The sequence below is a fragment of the Lissotriton vulgaris genome, chromosome 2_1 (genome assembly GCF_964263255.1).
Source record: "Lissotriton vulgaris chromosome 2_1, aLisVul1.2, whole genome shotgun sequence".
NCBI lineage: Eukaryota > Metazoa > Chordata > Amphibia > Caudata > Salamandridae > Lissotriton > Lissotriton vulgaris.
Genome location: NC_141687.1, coordinates 567,515,665 through 567,535,058, shown reverse-complemented (window position 1 = coordinate 567,535,058; position 19,394 = coordinate 567,515,665).

Here is a 19,394-nt window from a genome sequence, read left to right as displayed (position 1 = left end):
GTCATGCTGCAGCACTTCCTTATAGTTCTGCACTTATACATTCACCACACACCACAAATGCATTCTTTCAGTCAATTATGCACTACACATACATTTATGTGAACTTTAACACACTATCATACAAATATAGCTCTTTTTTTAACCAGAGAAGTTATTTCTGAAAATAACTTTGGGGCATATTATCAAGAAACTGAGTTACAATTATCGTCGCTTTAGCGGCAGGAAACTGCCACTAAAGCGGCGATAATGAGCTTGATAATATGCCATAGAGAATTCCCATAGAAGCCCTTGTTCAAACCAGAGCATGGGCTCCTATGGGAATTCACAAGGGCATATTATCAAGCCCATTATCGCTGCTTTAGCGGCAATTTCCTGCCGCTAAAACGACGGTAATTTTAACTCAGTTTCTTGATAATATGCCCATATTTTTTTCTTTTTTGTAGTTTTATATATTTTTTTTGATTTGTTGAACAATTTTGGGGTTTTTTTTAAAAGGAAAAAAGTCAGCGGGACAAACAAAAGGGCAAAAAAAACTCTAACAGCGATGGTCATCAAGTGCCCTGCAAACTAAATTGACAGACTGCTCCCCGTAGCTCAGCAATGTATTCCATTTCACGTAGTGTATTTTTGCGTTAGCCAATTGGGGACGTATGTCTAGATTTGACCTGGAAGTGGACGCCCCAGAAGTGCTGGGAACTTGCGGTGGTGGTGGTAGACTCTCCTGCAGACTTCGGCACTCCTCTTTGGCTATCAAATCTCTTTTTTTCTGGTCACATGGGGTCCGCGTAGGGTGCACACACGCAGCACGCATACCGATGCGACTTTGCGAAATACTATTGAAACGTGATATAGGTTGATTAAAAGTAAAGGTATATTATTTTTATGATTACATCAGACAATGTGTTCCCCTTTTTAGACATAAAGACATAAAAAAAAATCGCGGGAGTCGCGCACCCACCGTGTCCAACACATATATGACCTCACACGGAACCGCGCAAGTGTCGTGTAACATATTAGGTACATGCCGCGTATGCGCCGGGAGCCGCGTACCCGGCTGCTTAGCAATCTCACAAGAAAATGCGTACCCGTCACACACCCTGCACGCATTCTACACAACATATATGCACACAGCTACATGACCGAGATATTCCCCAGTGTCTGAGATAATATGGTTGTGTCCACTGTGCAGTACACTACATGTATCAATACTATATATCCACATGGAAAAGTTTTTTGTTCCTATAGTGAGTTGTGAATAGCATATCACCGGTACACTTGGGATTCTGTAAATTATTGTTGATGTGTGACTTTACTCCCTTATACATAGTTGGTTGCCACATCTCTGAACATTCAGCTATTGTGCGGTTGAGAGGATACTGTATCTTGGGAAGGTCCGTTGTCCTGTTTTGCGCTGCCTCTGAGGTAGTAAGGGGGGAGGGGTCCGGGGGGTGGTTGTGGTGGTAGTTGCACTGGGTGTTGTGATTTTGTTGGGTGTCAGAGGTGCATGAATAGTACTTCTATCACACAGTCGTCATTAAATATGGTTGTGAGTTGGGTGTAATTCACGCAGTAGATAGTTGACCTCCTAACAGCAGTTAAATGATGATGTTAATTTGTTACTGGTAAGTGGAGCTATCGCCTGTTTTTTTAGTGGTTTGTGGCAATTTAGTTGGCAGAAGGAATCAATTGAAGAGTGGAAATATTTGCAGTTTTTACTAGTTTGAGATTGGGATGATAATTAAAAAAGATAGAAAAAAACAGATATACTTAATGAACATTATAACTAGAAATTAGCATTTAAAAAACCTTTGAAACTCACTAAAAAAAACATAGGTTTCAAGCAGGTTATAGTTAGGAATTCTCATTTAAAAAACCTTAGAAATTCACTGAAAAAACCATAGGTTTCTAGCAGGTTATAGTTAGGAATTATCATTTAAAAACGTTAGAAATTCATTGAAAAAAACCATAGGTTTCAGGCAGGTTATAGTTAGGAATTATCATTTAAAAAATCTCAGAAATTCACTGAAAAAACCATAGGTTTCAAGCAGGTTATAGTTAGGAATTATCATTTAAAAAACCTTAGAAATTCATTAAAAAAACATAGGTTTCACTGGTGTTATAGTTAGCTTGACATTTCATTCATACAAAACCATTGAAATTTGTCTGTTATAGTTAGTTGTACTAACTGTAACATTGCGCTGCAATCCACTGGTGATGATGTCACATATTACATCATTCATGACATGGTCAGTGACATCACTGATGACATCTCAAATTACATCACTGATGACATCACTTATGACATCATCCACATGACAATCAGATACACCTCATCATACACTAGTATAACCTTTCATCACTCACTGTAAAATACCGTGTACCATATTTGAATCCATTGACACAGCAATACAAGTATCTAAAAAACCCACTCAGTGATTCCTAGATCTACACATACATCTAATCAATTACCTATAGATTCACTCATACATGTTGTTAATGATCAACAGAATACTAGCAAATATACTTATACACCTATATTGACATTACACACCAGCACACATCTTATTCAGTTATGCAGTCAGTCTACTCACCTTTGCAAACAATGTATCCTATTTAAATTTACTCAGCTAAACACTTATACAAATAGCACTTTATTTATTCATATAGATAGTAACTCATACTTAGTGTGTAATGAAATCACTATTACAAGAATACAGTTATCTATACAGTCACTCATGCAATCAATGAGTTTTATGTACACTTATTTTTATACAACAACTGTCACACACACTGTCTTTTATTTTTTCTACTTTGTTGGACATGTACCATTGAGAAATATTTTTGCTCATCATCACACCCATAAATATATTCACTAACCCAAACAACTATTATAACACGTAGTCTTAACCTCATATACGTACTGAATTAACTATTCACATATCTTTGGGCAGTCACAGAACCCGCACTGAACCACACACACATTCACTCTCCCATACAAATAATCAGTTAACTAATCAATAACTAATATAGAGTTTCACGTAGCTAGTAACCAACTGGTGCAGCAGTTTACACAACAACTGCTTTGTTGGACATGTACCATTGAGAAATATTTTTGCTCATCATCACACCCATAAAGATATTCACTCACCCAAACAACTATTATAACACGTAGTCTTAACCTCATATACGTTCTGAATTAACTATTCACATATCTTTGGGCAGTCATAGATCCCGCACCGAACCCCACACACATTCACTCTCCCATACAAATAATCAGTTAACTAATCAATAACTAATATAGAGTTTCACGTAGCTAGTAACCAACTGGTGCAGCAGTTTATACAACAACTGACCAAGTACTACAGATATTCACACAGTTTAGTCACTATCCAATATATTTAGTGAGACACTATAAATTACTCAAGGTTTTTTAAATGATAATTCCTAACTATAACCTGCTTGAAACCTATGGTTTTTTCTGTCAATATATATATATATATATATATATATATATATATATATATATATATATATATATATATATATATATATATATATATATATATATATATATATATATATATATATATATATATATATATACATACATATGTGTGCATATGCATATATATATATATATATATATATCTTTATGGGTGTGATGATGAGCAAAAATATTTCTCAATGGTACATGTCCAACAAAGCAGTTGTTGTGTAAACTGCTGCACCAGTTGGTTACTAGCTACGTGAAACTCTATATTAGTTATTGATTAGTTAATTGATTATTTGTATGGGAGAGTGAATGTGTGTGTGGTTCAGTGCGGGATCTGTGACTGCCCAAAGATATGTGAATAGTTAATTCAGTACGTATATGAGGTTAAGACTACGTGTTATAATACTTGTTTGGGTGAGTGAATATCTTTATGGGTGTAATGATGAGCAAAAATATTTCTCAATGGTATATGTCCAACAAAGCAGTTGTTGTGTAAACTGCTGCACCAGTTGGTTACTAGCTATGTGAAACTCTATATTAGTTATTGATTAGTTAACTGATTATTTGTATGGTAGAGTGAATGTGTGTGTGGTTCGGTGCGGGATCTGTGACTGCCCAAAGATATGTGAATAGTTAATTCAGTACGTATATGAGGTTAAGACTACGTGTTATAATAGTTGTTTGGGTGAGTGAATATATTTATGGGTGTGATGATGAGCAAAAATATTTCTCAATGGTACATGTCCAACAAAGTAGAAAAAATAAAAGACAGTGTGTGTGACAGTTGTTGTATAAAAATAAGTGTACATAAAACTCATTGATTGCATGAGTGACTGTATAGATAACTGTATTCTTGTAATAGTGATTTCATTACACACTAAGTATGAGTTACTATCTATATGAATAAATAAAGTGCTATTTGTATAAGTGTTTAGCTGAGTAGATTTAAATAGGATACATTGTTTGCAAAGGTGAGTAGACTGACTGCATAACTGAATAAGATGTGTGCTGGTGTGTGATGTCAATATTGGTGTATAAGTATATTTGCTAGTATTCTGTTGATCATTGACAACATGTATGAGTGAATCTATAGGTAATTGATTAGATGTATGTGTAGATCTAGGAATCACTGAGTGGGTTTTTTAGATACTTGTATTGCTGTGTCAATGGATTCAAATATGGTACACGGTATTTTACAGTGAGTGATGAAAGGTTATACTAGTGTATGATGAGGTGTGTCTGATTGTCATGTGGATGATGTCATAAGTGATGTCATCAGTGATGTAATTTGAGATGTCATCAGTGATGTCACTGACCATGTCATGAATGATGTAATATGTGACATCATCACCAGTGGATTGCAGCGCAAGTGTTACAGTTAGTACAACTAACTATAACAGACGAATTTCAATGGTTTTGTATGAATGAAATGTCAAGCTAACTATAACACCAGTGAAACCTATGTTTTTTTAATGAATTTCTAAGGTTTTTTAAATGATAATTCCTAACTATAACCTGCTTGAAACCTATGGTTTTTTCAGTGAATTTCTGAGGTTTTTTAAATGATAATTCCTAACTATAACCTGCCTGAAACCTATGGTTTTTTTCAATGAATTTCTAACGTTTTTAAATAATAATTCCTAACTATAACCTGCTAGAAACCTATGGTTTTTCAGTGAATTTCTAAGGTTTTTTAAATGAGAATTCCTAACTATAACCTGCTTGAAACCTATGGTTTTTTTAGTGAGTTTCAAATGTTTTTTAAATGCTAATTTCTAGTTATAATGTTCATTAAGTATATCTGTTTTTTTCTATCTTTTTTAATTATCATCCCAATCTCAAACTAGTAAAAACTGCAAATATTTCCACTCTTCAATTGATTCCTTCTGCCAACAAAATTGCTACAAACCACTAAAAAAACAGGCGATAGCTTCACTTACCAGTAACAAATTAACTTCATCATTTAACTGCTGTTAGGAGGTCAACTATCTACTGCGTGAATTACACCCAACTCACAACCATATTTAATGATGACTGTGTGATAGAAGTACTATTCATGCACCTCTGACACCCAACAAAATCACAACACCCAGTGCAACTACCACCACAACCACCCCCCGGACCCCTCCCCCCCTACTACCTCAGAGGCAGCGCAAAACAGGACAACGGACCTTCCCAAGATACAGTATCCTCTCAACCGCACAATAGCTGAATGTTCAGAGATGTGGCAACCAACTATGTATAAGGGAGTAAAGTCACACATCAACAATAATTTACAGAATCCCAAGTGTACCGGTGATATGCTATTCACAACTCACTATAGGAACAAAAAAACTTTTCCATGTGGATATATAGTATTGATACATGTAGTGTACTGCACAGTGGACACAACCATATTATCTCAGACACTGGGGAATATCTCGGTCATGTAGCTGTGTTGTCCCCCCCCCCTTGAAGCAGAAGCGGAGTGGGCTGGTCCAACGTACGAAACTCTAGCATAAGAATATAAATACATAGGCAACGCCTTGGGCATGGTTCACTTGTGTGAAGATATAAGACTCTGGCACAGTGAAGGTTCTCACCCTGCCACATGGCTTCCACCTTGACTACGTGCTTCCTTGATATAGTCCCATTGCAAACTCAGCCCCACAGCACCGCAGACTTATGTCTGTATCAACTACTGCCTTCGATCTACACTGCGGACAGCAGGGTTCATAAGTTGAATTCAGCTTTGGATCTAAACTAATGATAGCATTGAATTTAACCTTGCTTTTTTTAAGGCAGAGACAATTGTACTATATGTCTTCAAATTTTGTAAAAGGATGTCACAAAAAGCATTAGTCTATAAGTGTGCCGATTACTGCCTTCGATCTACACTGCGGACAGCAGGGTTCACAACTTGAATTCAGCTTTGGATCTACAATATGGACAGTATTGAATCAAGCCTTGATTTATTTAAGGTAGAGACAATTGTACTCTATGTCTTCCAATTTTGTAAAAGGATGTAACAAAAAGCATTCATCTATAACTGTGCTGACTACTGCCTTCGATCTACAATGCGGACAGCAGGGTTCACAACTTGAATTCAACTTTGGATCTACACTACGGACAGCATTGAATTAAACCTTTCTTTATTTAATGCTGAGACAACTGTAGTATATGTCTTCAGATTTTGTCAAAGGATGTGACAAAAAGCATTCCTTGATATCTGTCCTGACTACAGCCTTCGATCTACACTGCGGATTGCAGGGTTCACAACTTGAATTCAGCTTTGGATCTACATTACAGACAGCATGAAATTGAGCCTTGCTTTCTTTAAAACAAACAAGATGATGGACGGAATGTTGCACAATGGCAAAACATTCACCCCCAGTCACAGATATGGGTTTAATCCATCGTTATTTTGCTCACCAAGCCACCCCAGTTCAGACATGGCCATATGCAAATCAGTCCTGGACGGGAATCAAGCATCCAAGGACCGGTTTCTGGCTATCAGCCGTCTTCAGCTAGGATAGATTGACTCCAGTGGCTTAGTAAGCACGGGACCCACGTCTGGACATACCCTTCCCACATAGGGTGAACAGCAAAACAAACAAGATGATGGACGGAATGTTGCACAATGGCAAAACATTCACCCCAGTCACAGATCTGGGTTTAATCCATCGTCATTTTGCTTTCTTTAAGGCAGAGACAATTGTACTCTATGTCCTCAGATTTTGTTAAAGGATGCGCCAAAAACATTCCTCAATCTCTGTACTGACTACGGTCTTCGATCTACATTGTGAGGGCTCACGATTCAGGTGGAATGGCGATTGCACATGATGCATTCCAGTAGGCAAGAGACATTGTACCATTGCGACCCGCTCGAACCACGAATCATAGTAGGGTGTGCACACGCTGAGTTCTTCAGGTACCACAAATTCACTGTGCCACAAGTCATCTCCACGTGGCCTTATTAAGACAGAATTCACTAGGCAAAAAACATTGCTCTCAGTGCGGCTGGCCCACACCAAACATCATCCCTGGCTGCGTAGGTGCTGAGAGCCACACCTCCCACTAACTCTATAAAGCTCAAGTCAATGCCACAATGCTGTGGGCCCTTCCTGACGACTGTCACAGGTCTATACTGCGAACAATAGAGCTCACAATTCAAGATTAGTACCGATGCAAATTGTGTAAGAGACTATAATTGGTTAAGAAAACCAAATGCTCCCAATCTGCCACATTGCCACCAGACATACGTACCCATTTTGAGAAAGTTAGAATGCACTGCGTGAAGTGCAATCATTTAATTTGTTATGGGGAGCAATCAGTAGACCTAGTTTGCAGAATAATTGATAACCATCAATGGTATTTTTTTCCCCTCAAAGTACATGCAATCCCGTATGCAACATTCAATGCTTTGAGTGAGCCCCGTTCAGACCACGCATCATCGCAGGGTCAGCACACACTAAATACCAGACGTACCACTAACTCAGTACACCATAAATAATCACCACGTGGCTCTATTAAGGCAACATTCAGTAGTCAAAAAACATTACCCCCAGTGCAGCCTGTCCGGACCACGCATCATTGCAGGTTATGTACACGCTCATTCCCAAAGGCACTACTAACTCAGTGCACCATAATTCATCGCCATGTGGCCGTATTCAGACAGAATTCAACTGACTCTTCATTCATTATTTGTAGAGTGCAGTACCAAACTAAGTAAAACATTTATCAAACCTTATACAATATCCCTTTACTATGTTTCCTTCAAATACTTCTTTATATCAGTTCTAGGTTTACTTGAAAAACAAAATTCACGCTGCAAGTGCAAAGGCACACTCAATGGCAGTCTACACTGCAGACAGCTCAGGTCACAACTTGAACTATAATGTCCCTGAAACAAACACATTTCGACAATGTATTTCATATATGTTTCATCTTTTATTTCAGTCGTGATTACAGATAAAGCAGTGCAGCCTAAGATCTACACCGCGGACAGCAGGGTTTACGAATTGAATTCAGCTTTGGATCTACACTACAGACTGTAGGGATTTCAGCCTTGATTTATTTAAGGCAGAGACAAAAAATACTCCTGTGGCACTGCTAGTATGCGCAAGCACCTTCAATCCCTGCATCCTGTGAACTATGCTCACAAAGAATGTAGAACACTGTGCCAAAATGTACCTCCACCCCCAGCAAAACCAATACCTCTGGGGCATTACCTTAACACCGCCACCAGACATGCGTCCCCATTTTGAGAAAGTTAGAATGCACTTCGTGAATGCAATTGTTTAATTTGTTATGGTGAGCCATCAGTAGACCTAGTTTGCAGAGCAATTGATAACCATTGATGGTATTTTTTTTTTTTTCCCTCAAAGTTCATGCAGTCCAGTATGCAACAGTCAATGCTTTGAGTACAGACAGCTTGAACCACGCATCATCCCAGGGTGAGCACACGCTGAGCACCAGACGTACCACTAACTCAGTGCATAATAAATAATCGCCACGTGGCCTTATTAAGGCAACATTCAGTAGCCAAAAGACATTCTTTTCAGTGTGCTCTGCCTGAACCACGCATAATCGCAGGCTCCACATAAACCGACCCTACCTTAATGTACCACAACTCATGAACCCTTTACGATAGAATCTTCTGTGTATTAATTCACATATACTGCTCCTACCTTTGTACTTCAGAAGTCATAAACCATTTACGATTGAATATCTGTGTATGATATCATGATTACTATTCTACTTGTTACCAACAACAATGTAATAAAATGGAGTCGAGCACACGTGCCGGTACCCACTTCAACTATATCTGTGTCTGTGTACTTATTATGTTGGTAAAATGCTGCACCTGCGCCCTGCCACATTATATCGTGCTGTAAACAGCATATGCAACCTTCTTACCTCTGCCAGTAACAAAAACTTTGATTATATAACTTTCTCTCGCTCATTCTACAAACACGAACGTACAAAGTGGATCATTACAATACTGCAAAGAAAGTGTTTAGTCAATTTATAAGTGTGTGCTATTTCTTTTTTTTAGCATATTTATATAGCGCGAAGTCGACCCAAAACTATATCATCAATTCACATGAACACCGCATTTACAGTACATTTTCAGGTACGCATAGATTACGTCATTTCTCTACAATAACAGGATGTGGATGCGCCTCAAACACTGATTTCCAGCACCAAATTTTACAGTATACCTGAATTACAACATACGTATATATATCAACTGCCCTTCATGTGCCAAAAACTGCAACCTAAAGCTTTCACAGCCCTGTATTACTACAGCTACAACACTCCACTGAATGTACAACAAACATTCATATTTGCAGAAATGTATCATGTCCACCATCTTGTATGTGTGCAACTAAGGATGAATATAAGGTCAGTGATACCCCGTACCTTTCATGTGCCATGTTTGGGACTTTACAAACATAATGACACCTTTGCACTTAAGACTCGGGTAATGGCAGCACTACAACACGGACACCCAAATCATTTGATTTCTCATATAGCTCACGACGGAACCACACCCATAGCTCCAGAGTAATAGTTCACAGCCTCGCGCAGCACTGGCATACTTTAGGCCATCTCACTCCGCTTACGCTACCAGGAAAACACAACAACGCTACATGGCCCAGATTTCCATTGTAGTGATTTCTTACTTCCAGGTCTAGTTGTCATAACGGCACACACACACTCCCTCATGGCTGGTATACACCCACACCACACCCATCCTGCACATGCATCACTACACACATGCTCTAGGCCATTTTAGAGTTGCTCCCATCACAAGCGCTGTGATGGCCCATCCTAGTGGTTCAAACGTCTCATGTAGGCCTGAACTCCCGAACGTGTGGTCCCACTACCACTTGAGTGACCTCTTTCATCACTGAGTTAGTGGTACCGCAAGGACTGAGCGGGGGAGGAACCTGCGATGAAGATAGGTGCACAAGTATGTCCTTTGCCATAGTGATGTCAAGACTCAGTACCAAATCTGAGACTACATGGTGGCAGAGTGGGACTGCATGATGTTGAACATACCCTGTCCACCAAAAGGTGAGCAGTGAGGCCTGGGTGCACAGCGGAGGAGTACATGGAGTGTAGCAGACTGGATACAAAAAGGCGACTCAGCGATGTAGGCGTACGCAGTCCTATATACCGTATCTTATTGCATCTGTATTTTTTTTTCCAATAGCAGGAAAGTTTTTAAAGTCGGTCAAATGTTCATCGCTCGTGATGATTCAAACCACATGTATCACTGCGCACCACTTGCTTTCAATGGATGGAAAACATTACTACTCTACTAATTTTTCATAAATCAAAGCCCATTAAACAAGTTGAAACTGTACAAATAGTTGTATTTGAAATGCAGGAGGGAAGGTGTGTGAAAGGGCAATGTTATCCACATTAAGATAGTGACAATTACCGATCATAGCATCTTTCTTTTACTATCTTTTAGATATAGAGCTTCAGGGTGCACTATGTCCCGGGCACGTGGTGGAAGACACACCGTGACGGAAAGGTGAGCTGGGAAAATTCTTTTCAGTCACTCTCTCACTTCCTCTCTCTCCTTTGATAAAGAAATGGTGTACAATCTTATCTTCCTTTTCATCTAACAGGTTGTGTTTCACAAATTGGTGTCCCCCCAAACACCTCAAAAGCTCAACATTTGAGGATTCTGCGATGATGCGTGGCCATTGTAACAACACCTGAGAAGGCTGCTTCAACACGTGGTGCACCCTCTTTGAGTCACGCCAATGGCACAATGTGAGCAAAGAAGCTTGTTTCTGAAGTAACGAGAAGTCACCTGTGGGCGGAGAGAGTGGGTAGTGTGCAGCAGGTTGACTGCGTAGGAATGTACAATTACCTCCGGGCAGTGAGAATGGATAGGTTGGAACAGTCTGGGTGGGCAAGAAAAGGCACTCACCTTGGGACTCTGGAAGTCAATGGGGTGTAACAGTCTGGGTACGGGGTAATGAGAACTCACCGCTATGCAATGGGAGTGCATGGGTATAGTACCCTGGGAGACAAAGAGCCCTCAGATACCACCTTGCAGTGGAAGTTGATGTAATACAGTATCCTGAGTGTCCAAAGGCATAAATCAGAAATATACTTGTGCAGTTGTATGTACTCTGCTATTAATAACTATATTTCAGATCACTAAACTTAAGGGTGCACTATGAACTGGCACGTGCTTGAACAAGAACACGCCAGTGTTTGAAACGCATCAGGCTTCATGATATACAGAGTGGGACTCTGCTGCAGAACGCTGTCTGTCCACCATTAAAGGTTTTAACTTCACTGCGTCTGGTGTCTTCAACTGGGGCAAAACTTATGTTTGGATATATATATATATTCACTGAAAAAACCATAGGTTACAGGCCTTATATAGTTAGGAATTAGCATTTAAAATACCTTTAAATGCTATAGTACAACTAACTATATAGGAGCAATTTCAATGGTTTTGTATGAGTGAAATGTCCAGCTAACTATGACACCCCTAAAACTTATAGTTTATTGAGTGAATTTTAAAGGTTTTTAAAATGCTAATTCCTAACTATATAAGGACTGAAATCTATGTTTTTTTCAGTGAATTTGCAAGGTTTTTTAGATGCTAATTCCTAACTATTTAAGGCCTGAAACCTATGGTTTTTTCAGTGAATTTCGAAGATTTTTTTAATGCTAATTCCTAACTATATAAGACCTGAAAGTCCACCAGGAATCTCCAGTATGCGCCAGGGGGCTGCATTGCACAGAGGTGAAATGAGGCTATGCCCTTTGTTACACCTCTCTGCAACGCAGCCCCCTGGCGCGTTTGCAGAGGGGGAACTAACCCCCTTGCATACTGGGGGACCCTGGGGGCCTACTAGCCCAACAGGAGCCTCCAGTATGCGCCAGGGGGCTGCATTGCAGAGAGGTGTAATGAGGCCACACCCTTTTTTACACCTCTCTGCAACACAGCCCCCGTGCATGTTTGAAGAGGGGGAACTAATTCCCTTGCATACTGGGGGTCCCTGGGGGCCAACTAGCCCACCAGGAGCCTCCAGTATGCGCCAGGGGGCTGTGGTGCTTTGCACCGGAGGGTGGCGGTCCCTGGGGCAGTGTGGGGGGGATTGGGCACCCCCCACACTTCTTTATCACTATGCCCCTGTGATTTGGTCCCCCTTGGGGGGTAATTTTTAAAAAACATACCAGGTTTTAAAAAAAATAAACATTTGGCCTTGGGGGTGTTTGTGGGACCACCTTAACAGGCCTAGGGGTCAGGGTGTTTCTACCCTGCCCCCTTTTTGCGTTCTACACGTTTGTTTGTCTGCTTTCTTGTGCTTCAGTCTAATGAGCACAAGATGGCTGCCATCATTTCCTGGTTTGGAGTGTTGACAGCCAATAAGCATGCAGCTTTCTCGGAAAGGTACGCGCACCGTCCGCGTACCGTACCCATACATACGCGGACCCGTGCGCGCACGGTAGGTGTACCCCGCGATTTTTTTTATTTTTTTTTTTACCTTGATGGGTCCTAGTGGGACCCCGTGAGCAGGCCTAGGGGGTCAGGGTGCTTCTACCCTGCCCCCTTTTTGAGTTCTACATGTTTGTTTTTCTGCTTTCGTCTGCCTCAGTCTACTGAGGAACAAGATGGCTGCCAACAATTTCTGTTTTGGAGTGTTGACAGACATTGGCAGCCAATCAGCATGCAGCTCGCGCACGCAAAGGTCCGCGCATGTATATATAAATATATATATATTATAGTTAGCTGGACATTTTACTCATACAAAACCATTGAACTTCCCCATTATAGTTAGTTGTACTCACTATAACTTGCGCACCCGCAATCTACTGCTGATGATGTCACATATTACATCATTCATGACATGGTCAGTGACATCACTGAGGACATCACTGATGACATCATTCAGTGAATGTGGTTTGCTTTGATATTTAAATATGTATTATAAATACACTACTTTGCATTTAAATATATATATATATTATAGTTAGCTGGACATTTTACTCATACAAAACCATTGAACTTCCCCCATTATAGTTAGTTGTACTCACTATAACTTGCGCACCCGCAATCCACTGCTGATGATGTCACATATTACATCATTCATGACATGGTCAGTGACATCACTGAGGACATCACTGATGACATCATTCAGTGAATGTGGTTTGCTTTGATATTTAAATATGGATTATAAATACACTACTTTGCATTTAAGAATGAGTGGATATATAAATATAAATGTGTGGATGGTAGATTTATTATTTTATTGTTTCCTTGACTAATTTATAGAGTCTCACTATATATAATGTGTAGTTACTAAACTGTGCGAAAGTCTTTATTGCTTTGTCTTAATTGCTATGTTAAAGACTATATTTGTTATTAGTTTCCTAACTGAGTATTTATATGGGTAAATGAATGTCTATGTGGTTTGGTGGGGGGGTGTGTGATTGCCAAAAAATGTGTGAATGGTTCATTCAGTAGGTATATGAGGTTAAGACTACATGTTATAACAGTTGTTTCAGTGAGTGTATATGTTTTTGGGTGTGGTGGTGATGAAATATTTCTCTCAATGGTACATCTCCATTAAACTTGAAAAAAAAGGCAGTGTATGTGACAGTTATATCTAATTAACCTCTTCCGCGCTACCGCGTTTTCCCGCTGTGCGCTGAAATTTCAAAAACGAGCCTTACGTGACAAAGCCAGCTCGTCATGCGCGTAGCGCAGGTAACGCCCATGACAAGCTGGCTTTGTCATCCACGCGGAAGGGGTTAAGTGTGCCTAAGACTTAGTGATTGTATGAGTCACTATATGGATAACTGTATACTTGTAATAGTGATTTTATAACACACTAAGTGTGAGTTACTATCTATATAAATAGATGAAGTGGTGTTTGTATAAGTGCGTAGGTGAGTAAATGTAAGTATAATCAATTGTTTGCATAAGTCAGAAGGATGTCTTTATAAGTGAATACAATGTGTGCTGGTGTGTAATGTTGAAATTGGCGTATAAGTATATTTGATAGTGTTCTGTTGATTATTCACTGCATATAACACTGAATCTATAGGTAAGTGATTAGATGTGTGTATAGTTCTATGAATAACTGAGTGGGTGTTTAGAAATTTCTATTGGTGTGTCAATGTTTCAAATATGGCACTTCTATTTTACAGTGAGTGATGAAAGATTATACTAGTGTGTGATGAGGTATATTTGATTGTCACATGGATGATGTCATCAGTGATGTCATCAGTGATGTCATTTGAGATGTCATCAGTGATGCCATCAGTGATGTCACTTACCATGTCATGAATGGTGCACTTTTTGTGACGTTCCGGTGGCGCAGAAGACTGAGTGATATTTATCAGGCAGGACTAAGCCACTTTTTGTGGCGTAATCCTGCCTGATAAATATCAGTCCCTTTAACGCAGTGTCCTGCATTAAAGGGGTGTGCAATGGGTGTTGCTGGGGGCGTTCCCAGGAGCATCCATGGACTTGAGTAATTTATAGCATCCTCAAAGTCAGTCTTTCAAAAATTCCAAAGTATAGGACATGATAATCCAAATCCAAATGTTTCTCAAAAAAAGTCATAAACCGTATCCGTGGGTCATATCTGCCCAAACGCCGATATTCCGAACGACTGAAAATGACTTTTCTTGAGAAACATTTGGATTTGGATTATCATGTCCTATACTTTGGAATTTTTAAAGACTGACTTTGAGGATGCTATAAATTACTCAAGTCTGCCCGAATTGTGTGGGTAAAATTGATACCTAGTCACTTTGAATAAGAATGTACTTACGTCTCGTCTAACATTTGGAAGAAATATCTAGTTATATGACAACAGGATACCGACATAACTTGAAGGATTAAGAACGCCCTGAAGAAGTTCTGTTGTACAGAACGAAACGTGTTGGCTGGCTGTGGTACATAAACTTAAGGAAAATAAAAGCATTTGAATATACACCAAGATTCAGCGCTTCAATAAGGACTCTAAGTGATATGATTTGATTGGACTTGTTGTGCAAGTGGTGCTGTGCCAAACTTTGGAATATTCTCCACTATTTTCTACTACTCACTCTCTACTACTCCACTACTCTCTAATACTCACTCTCTACTACTCATTCGCTACTACTCTAGTACTCTCTACTACTCTCTCTCTACTACTCACTCCCTACTACTCACTATCTACTACTCTCTACTATTCACTCTACTACTCTCTACTCTCTACTACTCACTCTCTACTACTCTCTCTACTACTCACTCTTTACTACTCACTCTCTACTACTCTCTACTACTCACTCTCTACTTCTCACTCTCTACTACTCTCTACTACTCACTCTCTACTACTCTCTCTCTACTACTCTCTACTAATCACTCTCTACTACTCACTCTACTACTCACTCTCTACTACTCTCCACTTCTTACTCTCTACTACTCTCTCTCTACTACTCTCTACTACTCACTCTCTACTGCTCACTCTCTACTACTCTCTCTACTACTCTCTCTCTACTAGTCTCTACTACTCACTCTACTACTCACTCTCTACTACTCTCTACTATTCTCTCTCTCTGCAACTCACTCTCTACTACTCACTCTCTACTACTCTCTACTACTCACTCTCTACTACTCAATCTCTGCTACTCTCTACTACTCACTCTTTACTACTCTCTACTACTCACTCTCAACTGCTCTCTACTACTCACTCTACTACTTACTCTCTACTATTCTTTACTACTCAATCTCTACTACTCACTCTCTATTACTCTCTACTACTCACTCTACTACTCTCTACTACTCACTCTCTGCTACTCTCTCTATTGCTCTCTACTACTCTCTACTACTCACTCTCTACTCTCTATTACTCACTCTCTACTCTCTACCTCTCTAGCTCTCTCTACTAGTCTCTACCTCTCTACCGGCGGCGGCTACCCACTTGGGTTTTACCGAACCACCAGTCCCAGAGAGCATTGCTTCAGGTTTTACACCTGTGCATAATTACTGAGGGTATTTACTGGTGCCTGCAGCCTGCCGTCATGTCACATGTGCTGCCACTGAAGAGGGCGTTGGCCCGAAACGCGTCTGGCAGGAAAGGGACTCTGTTCGCCGCTCGCACCCTTGCGCTGGCATCAATTCCTCCACCTAGCGGCAACCTTTTCTTTCTATATATATATATATATATATATAGTATGTATTTGGGAAAGAATGATCGTATGCTGTCTATGTAAATGATCCTGGTACTATTCAAGCAAACTTTTTCAGTAAAGTATTATTCATGCAACATCTGTTCAGTAAACAGATTTTCATTTCCTGTGTTATTGTGCCTTTTAACCACATGGCTGCTGCGGGGATTTTTGCGCTGTGCTGCAAATGATCATTTTGCTGTTTCCATGACGAGCTCAGCTCGTCATCAGCACACGACACCCGTGGGTGATGACGAGCTGAGCTCGTCATCAGCGTCGAAAGGGTTAAGAAATATAACATTGCAATCTTTTGTTCTATGAATTTTATTTCATTTTATTATGGACACCTGATATTTGAGCACAAATTGACAGTTGGTGCACTAGTTGACAGTTGGTGTACGTTTTTAAAAATAACGTGCAAGGAGTATTTATTGCATGTGTTATAAACATTGCGTCCGATTGTTAGCTAGCACGTGTCTAAAAGACTATTAAAGACTGCCTGCAAGGACTCTCTGCCTGGCCTCTTCTATTTGCTGAACTTAACTGTACTCCATCAGCTTCCCTCCAAGAGCGCCCCTCACAGCGACGATCCCAGCGACTTCTCTTCAGCAGTCCTCCTTTTTTTCCTCTCGGGATTCTGTCTGGCAGACGCATTCTTTCCTTTTTTTGCCAAGCATCCTTGCCTGTCTTCTGGGCTGATCAGGCAGAGATTTAGGCTTCTGAAAGAAGCACAGAACTGGTGAGTTACTCTACATTTTCACTCGCGTTTTCAAAACGCAAACAGTGAATTCACTACTCAGATATTTAATTTCTGTTGACATTTAAGTTTAACTCGTGAAACTTGCTTTTGCATTTTACTTTGACTTGTGTCACAATATGAAGAACCAAATAACGTTCAAAATTTGACAGCAAAGAACATTGTCATGTCAAGAAACAAAGGCAGTTTTTAAGCCATGGTATTCAATGCAAAGAAAAACATTTTCTAAGAACTTTTTAGTTATTTTGTGGTAAAGCAAACAAAAGGTGTCTACATTTCATTGTTGAGCTGAATGAAAAAAAAGAGTTACATTTTTTTATTATTATTTTCCAGTGCACATTCTAAAAACAAGTAATACTCCCTGGAACAGAAGCTGATAAGAAAGCATATAATGTTAGGCAGTGACATCAGGAAACATTGGAAGTGAACAAGTATTTATTTTTTATATGCAAAGAAGAGTTGTGTGCGATCACTTTATTTGTTCTAGAAAATTCAGTGAAGGGTGCAGAAAATCTATTTAATCCCAGAAAAAGCCCTCTCGGAACCTAACCCAGAATCCAGCAAACAACATCCCGTATCCAGAGAGAGACCGGTCCCCAGATTGTTTGGAGTGGTTTAACTGTTTCTTTCTCTTCTCTCTCTCATCCCAACGCCTTACTCTCTGGTGCCCTTCACAGCTCAGTGTTGTTTTGCTTAGCATTGAATCTGAGAAGGGATTCAGGGGATATTGGGTCAAGTCACCTCCCTAAAGGAAAACCTGGAGTTCAGGTGAATGGCTCATGACAGGCAGGCTGGCTCGCGATTGAGAGTTGCCGGCTTGGCTGGCCTGGTTGAGTCGGTCCACTTATGGAGCTTTTTTCCAAAGTTGTGCCAAACTACTTCACACCTCTGGAACTTCTTCCTGAAGTTCCCCAAAAGGTCTCAACCTGTCCAAAACTTCCTCCAAGGGTCTAGAAGCTTCAAGGCGGTCATTGAAAGTTTTGGACTTCAGTTCCACAATCCACTTGTAGAAAACCCTTACAAATCTACTGACAGCACTCTGGGCTGAGGAGCCTCGGCAGTGATGTTCCAGGTGAGCTCTGTTAACCTGTAGCTTGCAGGGAGTCTACTCTTTAGACCTTTGGAAACAAGTTAGGTCCACAGGGCTGTAGGTCAGTTAGAACCAGGATTCCCTACTTGACTGAAGTAGGTACCTTAGGCCAAGTAGGGACCCTCGTTTCCAAGTCAAGGAAAGGAAGGACACCTGCTCACCCCCTTGGTAGCTTGGCATGAGCAGACAGGCTTATCTTCAGGGCAAACGTGTAAAGTATTTGCAACAATGCTCTCAGTGACCCGATGATGTCAATATAAAAAGACTCCACACGAGTTTCATAGAAAAACAAGTATGTGTTTATATAAAAAGATATACGATAAGACCACACAATAAAAATCCAACATATGTGTATTTGTAATATTCCTCCTGGCCGGTTATTAGGCCAGTCAGCCCTTGTAGGTTCTGGCGGTATTAATGAGCAATTCTAGATTATCCACTGCAGTCTTAATGCAATGCTATGCAGTTCATAATGCAAGAATCCGGCACTTTGCAGTCTAAAAATAATGCAGTTTGTTTTGCAACAAACAAGCAGTTCGTAATGCCAAAATAATGCAATGCATAATGCAACAATCAGGCAGTTCGTAATACTACCTTATGCAATGCATAATGCAACAATCAAGTAGTTTGCTATGCATAAATAGTGCAATGCGTAATGCAACAATCAGGCAGTTCGTAATGCAGAAATAATGTAATGTGTAATGCAACAATCAGGTAGTTCGTAATGCAGAAATAATGCAATGCGTAATACACTCCTGCACCGATCATGGTGCCTTAGTCAGTCTCCCCGTCACTCGTCCTGACTCGTGGCCAGCTTCCGCCAACATATGCCCCCAACACGGTTATGGTATAATCCCAAGTGCAGCTCT